Source organism: Phocoena sinus, chromosome 11 (genome assembly GCF_008692025.1).
Source record: "Phocoena sinus isolate mPhoSin1 chromosome 11, mPhoSin1.pri, whole genome shotgun sequence".
Classification (NCBI taxonomy): domain Eukaryota; kingdom Metazoa; phylum Chordata; class Mammalia; order Artiodactyla; family Phocoenidae; genus Phocoena; species Phocoena sinus.
The window spans coordinates 42,175,390-42,184,712 of NC_045773.1; positions in this window are offsets into that span (position 1 = coordinate 42,175,390).

The following is a 9,323-nucleotide window of genomic DNA, read 5'->3' on the forward strand; positions in this document are numbered from 1 at the left end:
AGACAGGCGGGGGCGGAGCCGAAAGAGTAAGAGCGCGGCCTGGTCCCGACTCCCGGCATTCCTTGAGGCCGGGGCCGCTGGGCGGCTGTCGCGGGTTCCGCTCTTCGGTCACTGGCACCGCCCCCTGGCCCCAAGCCCCGCCCTTGGGCCCAGACCTCCACCCTGCGTCTAGCGGCTGCAAAACTCTGGACACCCAAGGATAAAATTCCTCACAGTTGTAGCAGGGGTGTGAAAGCTATCAGTTTAGTGTCCCTAGGCGGCACGTGGTGTAAAGACCACTGGAGGAACCCCGAGGCCACGGTTCGAAGTACATCGTAGTTACAGCCTCCTCCTCCTCTCTCAACCTCTTGATCCTTAATGGACCACATGATGGTTAAGCCATCTTCCACCATATCCGTGGTCTAGCTGTGGGAGGGGAATTACCTGGCCAAAGTTGGAGGTAAAGTGTGCTTTCCTCACCTGATACTTGGGCTGGGAGTCAGGAAAGCATGATGCCTGACCACCCACTTTCCTATAAGAGTTTATGTATTCCACCCTGTAACCTCCCCATCCCTGGCAAGTATTTCTTGCTATAAATAAATAAATGAATGAATCAATGAATGAATTGCAAAGGAACAGTGGTGTTAAAGTATAATTTTAAAAAATGTAAAACCTGTTTAAAGGAGATTTAGAAGAACACATATATATGGGCAATCAGGAATACTGAAAGAAATTTGCTACTTGTGCAAAACTGGTTGATATCATGTAGGACTAGAAAAAGTAATGTTTGAGAGCTATCTTTTTCTACAGGGCTGAAATCACTTGTACCTCTATCAAACAAAGTTCATCCCATTATTCTGTATTCTACATCTATAGTTTATATCTTAGCTTTTACAGAGCTGGACAATAGAAGACAAGCAAATGTGCATACCCCACAGCACCAGATAATCCCCAGACCAGTACTCCACCCACACACTAATCTCTCACCAATTTCCAAGTCTTTAACAAAGTTTCCTGACAGTTCGAAATCCAAATACTTTGTTATTCAGTGTACACTTCAGACCAGCATCAGCCTCACTTGGGAATTTACTAGAAATATAGAATCTCAGGCCCCACCCCAGTCGTGCTGAATTGGACTCTGCATTTTAACAAACCTCTAGGGCATTCTTAGGCACACTGAAGTTTGAGACTCACTGTCTTAGAATGTGAGAGTTAGAAAGGATCTTGAGAATACTCTAGTCCAGCCGGCTCATTTTTCAGATGAATAAACTGAGGCCCAATAGAGCTGTCTAGCTCAAGATCACAGCAAATTAGTACAGTCATCCCAAGGTATCCCAGGGGGATACCAGGATCCCAGATCCTGGTCCTGGGTCCAGGACCCCTCGAGGATATCAAAATCCAAGGATGTTCAAGTCCCTTCTTAAAATGGTGTAATATTTGCATATAACCTATGCATATCCTCTTGTACACTTTAAACCATCTCTAGGTTATAATACCTATTACAATGTAAATGCTATGTAAATAGTTGCCAGTGTACAGGAAATTCAAGTTTTGCTTTTTGGAACTTTCTAGAATTTGGGGGGGGGGAATATTTCCCATCTGTGGTTGATTGAATCCACTGATGTAGAACCCACGGATACAGAGGGCTGACTGTAAATATTTGGTATTCAAAACTGGGTCTCTAACCTGCTAAAACAGTGCCCTTCCCAAAGTGCAGAATGAAAGACCATTAGTTGAGACAACTTCCAGGCCAATTCTCTCATTTCGAAGACGAGGACACTGAGGCCCAGAGATTGGCTACAGCTTGCCTGAGGTCACACAGCTAGTTGATGGCAGAGTCAGGATTCCCATCCAGGTCTCCTGATCTCTCCACCCCTGAAACCAGATGCTTAATTTAAATTGACACCATGGAAGCACTGACTCTCATATCAACATACCACACAAAGTAATTCAATCTTCAAGGACTTCATGCTGTATGCACATATAACTAGGGTGCCCTTTCTCTAATTTACCCAAAACACTAAATTCGAAGTAGCCTCTACCCTTATTTTGGTTAAAAATACCTCTTTCCTCTTATGAATTAAAGTTAACATTTACATTTCTAGGAGATTATTTCAAATAGAATTTTTCTAAAAGTTCACTTGCTTTACTGGAAAGTTGCTATTTTTACATCAAAGAAGACATAACATGAAAGTAAATTTCTTTCACTCTTAAAGAGCTTGCTACAGAGATACATTATTAAATGAAAGAGACAAGTTGCTGGGCTGTGTAAAATGTTACCCATTTTTGATTTTTTAAAAGAGAAAGGAAATAAATGAGGTACATGTGTTAGTATATGCATGGAAAGAAATCTAGAAAAATATGTCTCATACTATTTATTTCCTGTGATGATCTCTAGGGACAGTGGGGTTCTATGGGGCTTTCTTTCTCTTCATGATAGTTTTCTATGTTACTTTTGCTTTTTCTATTAGCTTGTGTGGTAGGCTGAATAATGGTCCCCAAAGATATCTAGGTCCTAATCCCTGGAACCTGTGAATATTATTTTATATGGCAAAAGATACTTTGCAACGTGATTAAATTAAAAATCTTGAGATGAGATTATCCTGGGTTATCCTGGTAGGTCCTAAATGCAATGACAGAGAGAGGCAGAGGGAAATTTGAGACAGAAGAAGAGGCAATGTGACCACTGAACAAGATGCTGTGCTGATGGTTTAGAAGATGAAGGGAGGACCACGAGCAAAGGAAAGCAAGGAATGCAGCTCTAGAAGATGAAAAAGACAAGAATATAGATTTCCCCATATGATCCAGCAATTCCACTTCTGGGTAGATACCCAAAAAAACTGAAAACAGGATCTTAAAGAGATACTTGCACACCCATGTCATAGAGGCATTGTTCACAATAATCAAAAGGTGGAAGCAACCCAAGTGTCCATCAAGGGATGACTGGATAAACAAAACATGGTACATAAATACAGTGGAATATTATTCAGCCTTAAAAGGAAGGAAACTCTGACACATGCTACAACATGGACAAACCTTGAAGACATGCTAAGTGAAACAGTCACAAAAGGACAAGTATTATATGATTCCTCTTGTATGAGGTACCTAGAGTAGCCAAAGTCATAGAGACAGAAAGTAGAATTGTGGTTGCTCAGGGGCTAGGAGGAGGGGGAATGGGGAGTCATTGTTTAACAAGTACAAAGTTTCAGTCTGGGAAGATGAAAAGGTCCAGAGATGAATGATGGTGAATGCACAGCCATGTGGATGTACGTAATGCCACTGAGCTGTACATTTAAAAATGGTTGAGATGGTAATTTTAAATTTTTTTAATTTATTTATTTTTGGCTGTGTTGGGTTTTTGTTGCTGTGCACAGGCTTTCTCTAGTTGTGGCGAGTGGGGGCTACTCTTGGTTGCGGTGCACGGGCTTCTCCTTGCGCTGGCTTCTCTTGTTGTGGAGCGTGGGCTCTAAGCATGCGGGCTTCAGTAGTTGTGGCACATGGGCTCAGTAGTTGTGGCTCGCAGGCTCTAGAGCACAGGCTCAGTTGTTGTGGTGCACGGGCTTTGCTGCTCCGCGGCATGTGGGATCTTCCCTGACCAGGGATCGAACCCATGTCCCCTGCATTGGCAGGCAGATTCTTATCCACCGCGCCACCAGGGAAGTCCCGAGACGGTAAATTTTATGATTACTTTACCACGATTAAAAAAAAGGAAAGAAAACAGATCCTTTCCTAGAACCTCCCAGAAGGGAGTGGACTTCTATTGACACCTTGATTTTGGCCCAGTAAAACTGATTTTGGATTTCTGACATCCAGAACTATAAGGAAATAAGTGTGTATTGTTTTAAGCCACCGAGTGTGTGGTAATTTGTATACTATTCAGCTTCTATGACTTTGTATACAGAAAAGATTAAGAAGACTTTTTATTAAATAGAGTGATGTCCATCACCATTTGTTTGATTTCATCTTTATAGGGCATTGTATGTTATTAACATTCTAATTCTTCAGAAAGTTTCTTTACATGGCACCGTCTCATCAAAGGAGCCTAGCTCTCCAGAGTCTCACCCAAACATTATTTGTCTCCTTTGGCCAGGACTCAACTTGAAGAACAGGTCAGGGTCAAACATGCCAGATACCACAAATAATCCTTAAAGAGAAGGAGAGCCTTCTTTCACACTTGAGTAAGCACTGCGAATAGCCGTGATAGTGGACATCCTTGTCTTACTCCATTGGTCCCTCACTTGGATTGGGGTTGCTTCTAATGCTCTACCTTAACGTATGATGCTTGCTTTAAGTTTTTGGTAAATACTCTTTGTGGTATCCCACCTCCAAGATACCACCAGTACCACTGATAACCCCACCTCCTGGTCTTCACACCAATGTGTATCCCCTCCCATGTTATACTGGACTGGGTTAGTGTGACCAATAGAATACAGCAGAAACAACTCTATGTACCTAAACTTTCCACATTAGGTTGTAAAAGACACTGCAGCTCCCATCTTGGTGTGTGTGTTTGTTGCATCACTCACTCAGGTGATGGGGTACGAGGGAGTATGTCATGAGCAAGGCTATAAAGAGAGCTAGGGACTTCCGTGGCGGTCCGGTGGTTAAGACTCCATGCTTCCACTGTAGGGGGCATGGGTTCGATCTCTGGTCGGGGAACTAAGATCCAGCATGCTGTGTGGAGTGGCACGGCCAAAATAAAAACAGAGAGCTACATGGTGAGGAACTGAGGTCATCTGCCAGCAGCCAGGTCAGTGGGCTTGGAAACAGTTCCTCCAGTCCGGTCAGCTCTAAGACTGCTGCCCCAGGCAACAACTTCACTGAAACAGCAGGAGAGACCCTGAGGAGGAATCCCAGTTAAGTCACTCTCAGAAGCTGCATGAGATAGAACATGTTTGTAGGTTTAAGCTGCTATGCTTTGGGATAATTTTTCTCAGCAACAGACAACTAACGCACTCTTTATCACATCAGGAGAGCTTCCTTCTAATACCCAGTCTAGGATCCAGTCCAGGGTATACCCTGTATTGAGATACAATTCTTCTTTGTCTCCTCCAATCTGGGACAGCTCCTCCATCTTTATTTGCATGACCTTGACACTTCTGAAGAGTTCCAGTCAGGTATTTTGTAGAATGTCCCTCCTGATTTAATTCATGATTTGTATATGGGGCAGACATGCCACAGAATTGAAGGCAGAGCCCTTCTTGGTGCATTTTTTTTAAAGGAATAGGAAATGCATGAACATGTTTGTAAGGGAGTGGAGATGGTAAAGTCAAAGGAGGAATCAGTGTCGGACATAGAAGGAATAACTGAAAGAGGGAAGCCTGAAAAAGTGAGAGGGGGCAGGATGCCCAGCTCCCAGAGGTGGACTTTCACATTTTACTCTCTGTATTAAAACACTGAAGTTTTTAACAACAGACATGTATTACTTTTGTGATTAAAAAATGAAAAATACTTGTTTTTTTAAACTCTAGGCTCAATCTTGTTTCAGAAATTATACTACCTTTTCCCCCCATATTGTAAGAGGCTTCTATAGCGTGGAGACTTGAAAATTTTACTTTCCTTCCAACGTATTTACTCATGTTTACTCCTTTAAGAGCCGGCATTCGATCTTTAGCCTGAACTACTGCATACCTCCCATCCCTGTGTCTCCCCCTCCAGCTTCCCGGCATCCTTCTCTGCGTGCTTCTTCTGCCTTGGTTTTCACTATAAGAGCATAAGAGCCAGGCCCTGCATCAGGAAATGGGTGGACAAGGATGAAGAAAACACGCTTCTCTGACCTCAGGGAGACTCTCATCTTCAAATTGCTTCTCTAGTTCTCTCTGCCTGGGTGCCCCTGCCTTTCCTCCCACCTGTGTGCCTTTCATATTATGGTGTCTGATCCTCCAAGTTTCTCTTCTTCTTCTTCTTCTTCTTCTTCTCCTTATCCTTCTTCGTCCACCTCCGCCTCTCCCTGCTGCTTCCTCTTCTCCCCCCCTAACCCCTCCCTCTCTCACTGTTTCTTCTCTTCCCAACCACCTTATCAGTTGGTCTCTTTCTGGTCCCTCCCACGCCACGTCCTCACCCCCTTCCCACCTCGCCTTGCCCCACCTACTCTGTTGGACCCTACCAAGGTTTAGACATTCTGGATTCATTCAAGTACTATTTAAAAAATTGTAATGACCAATTTCCTGAGTTCTTTGCAGACTCCCTTAACAGCTTTGAGTTTTATTTGAATCACTGAAACTTTACTTCTCTACCCTTTGTTCATTTTCCTTACCTCTTGCACCTTGCTCTGCACTCTCTTTGATTAATACAAAAGCCTGTGTGTCAGGAATTTCCAGGAATAGGAGTCTCCATTTCTTCATTCATTTCTTCCCTTAGTGTAAAAACAAGCTTTTTCCCTGCTTACCTCACTAGGTAAAGCAAACTCACTAGAAATGACCTCGAGGTACAAGAGTAATAAATAATTCCAACTTGACATTTATTTCCATGCTTTTGCGACCTTTCAAAAAAATAAGTACTGAGGCAGCCATGTAAATTCTTATCTGAGCTGTCACATTTCAGACATTGATTCAGATCTTCTGGGAACAACTTGCAGTTTTCCATTATGAAGGCCAACCCCAAGATTCTTGCTACTGTATGGCCTGTTTTTCAATAAAAATGCCCCAGCTGTGATAATCAAGCCACTGAAGGTGTAGATAGGCTTATCATCTATGATTTTTCCCCTTACCTACTCCTCCCCCTTTTCTGATCAATGCTTCTGGACTTCCCTTTAAAAAGCCACCCCTCACCCCAACTCTGAGCCATTTAGTCTTGTGAACTTGACTCTACCCTTCATACCCCAGGTCTGAGGTCTGGCTTAATCCGGTCCAGTTATTCCATCCCCTGACCACAAAGACGGTTGAGGCAGGCACATTATCTAAGCTGGACTAACTAGTTGAAAGCATAGGACTTCTGCTGGGAACACTAGAACCCAGATTCTTTTTGCTGCTGTGTGGAAAGAAAAATCTCAGTAATTGCAGCAGCCATCCCAGAACGAGATGGATGAGTCTGCTAAGAATGAAGGCAGAAGGCTAAGAGAGGAATTGGGTCCTGGTGCTACAGAAGGATCTGCCAGATCAAGCCCGACCTGAAGCCAGCTGTCTCAGAATCCTCTTCCAAACTAGGTCTCAACTTTTGCACTTCTGTGTCTATCTTTGCATGGCCCAATCATAGCAAGAATCCTGCTAAGTCAGTTTAGCCAGACTCCCCCTGCCCGGGGTTCCTCTTCCTCCACCAACCCCCAAGTGATGTCTGATCACCCTGGCCTGCCTTCAGCAAGCATCCTGTTAGGTTGGCTTAGCCAGACTCTCCCCTTACCCTTGATGTTTCCTATTGGTAATTTTCCATCCACTGACCCTCACTCTGCTCCTTGGCTATAAATTCCCACTTTTCTTTGTTATATTCAGAGCTAAGCCTAATCTTTCTCCCCTACTGCAAAACCCCATTGCAGTAGTCCCTACACCTATAGTAAAAGTCTCCCGGAATAAAGTCTGCCTCACTATTTTAACTAGTGTCATGGATAATTTTTTCTTTAATAGTTCTTGCTGACCTGAAAGTTAAGCCTAGCACTGGTGGGTCAAAAGACTCATAATGATCTTTGCAAAGCCAGTGTCCAAGAGATCAGGAATCAAGAAAATGGGAGTAGATGCCTTTCTGAAGAGCAGTCTTGGCCTTGAGTGGCCTGGAGCAAAATCAGTACATATTTTCCTAGGTGCCTGATATAAAAGAGTACCCATTTTTGGCATCCCTTCCAGGATACAAAGTTTGCTGAAAGTGACCTCTTTTGTTGACTTTTAAAATTTTATGTCTCCCCCACCCTGCTGCCATGCCTTGCGGTTCTTGAGTGTGTAGGAAAAAACCCACTTGGAGTGACTCACACCACAATTATCCTTGGACACAGAGACAGACCTTGGGATTAAGCTTTTGAACTGTTCATTACAGGGGAGAAAAAAATCCTTTCCACTGCTGCAAATCTCCTTAGGCTTTGTGATTACTTCTAGAAAAAGATAATCCTATTTGAAGAAATACTGAATGTATAAAACAGTACTGAGTGACATTTGACCTGAAGATATTCAGAATTTGTTATTTTTAGTCTAAGAGTGGGTTATGGGTTATTTATATTTATTTGCAAATGTATAAAATGTATCTTGTCCATCTTTTGGTGATATCTGCAATTTTAATAAATAAATGTTAGTAAGATCTTATAGGTCCTATATCCCTGCCATTAATTTGGTGTTTAGTCAGACCATCTCTGGCATCTCTTGTATTCTTGTAGAGGTAATTAGCCCTTGAATTTATGTGTATATGTCTCCTCTTCCCAAGTACACAATAAATTAATTAAGTCAATGATCACACTCCTCTGATCCTTGATCAGCAGCATAGTTTTGTACACAGAGGACAGCAAGTTGTGTGTCAGTCCCAACAATCTAGTTTACTGTGTTACAGTCCAAACTGTACAGCAGATAAATAGAGAAAGCACAGGCCTCAGTTTCCTACTCTGCCCAATCTGTGAGATGTAGGAGTCGTGTATGGAAAGAATTTAACAAGTGCCAGGCATGCAGAGGGAGTGTAGGAAGTGGTGGGCTGGTATTAGCAGTAACAATGATGTAACTGCCCCGTAATGTCCTGCAGTGGCTGGAAGGACTTGCCGGCATACCCTTAACCTGACAGTGGCTTCCCAGTGGCTGGTGACGAACACACCCCAAGTAGAGAGGATGGCGCCAAATAGTCTGTGCTTTTCCTACTCATCCCCTTGCAGAACAACCAGACTGTCTGAGGAGCACCCTGGAGTTCCTTCTTTCTAGTCTCTTCTCTTTTCTCTCCCTCCTCACTCCCTGCGGTCCTTATTACCCATCACGTCCCTCCTCCTCACCCACAGAATTTCCAGATCTTTAAGACAAACCAGGCTTTCTCTTCCTAATGTTGGTTGTTTTTCATAGCAGTTCATGTTCTTATGCTGAATGACCTCCTTCCCACCAGGGTAGAAGATGAAAAGAATAAAGGGGGAAAAGGGACCGAAAATCCTGCATAGCCAAACAATAACAACGATAAAATCATCACCGTCATCACTGTCACCATCATCATCATCATCTGAATTCTCTACCTGGAGCCCAGAGCGAAAGGAGGGAAAGAGGGGGATGGAAGAAAGAGGAGCTGCACTGTGTTCAAGTACTTGACCACGGGAGGAGAAAGAAGAGAAAAAAGGGAAACATCTATCTATGAAACAGAAACAGACTCTCAGACATAGAGAACAGACTTGTGGTTGCCAAGGGGGAGAGGGGTGGGGGTGGGATGGAGTGGGAGTTTGGGGTTAGCATATGTAA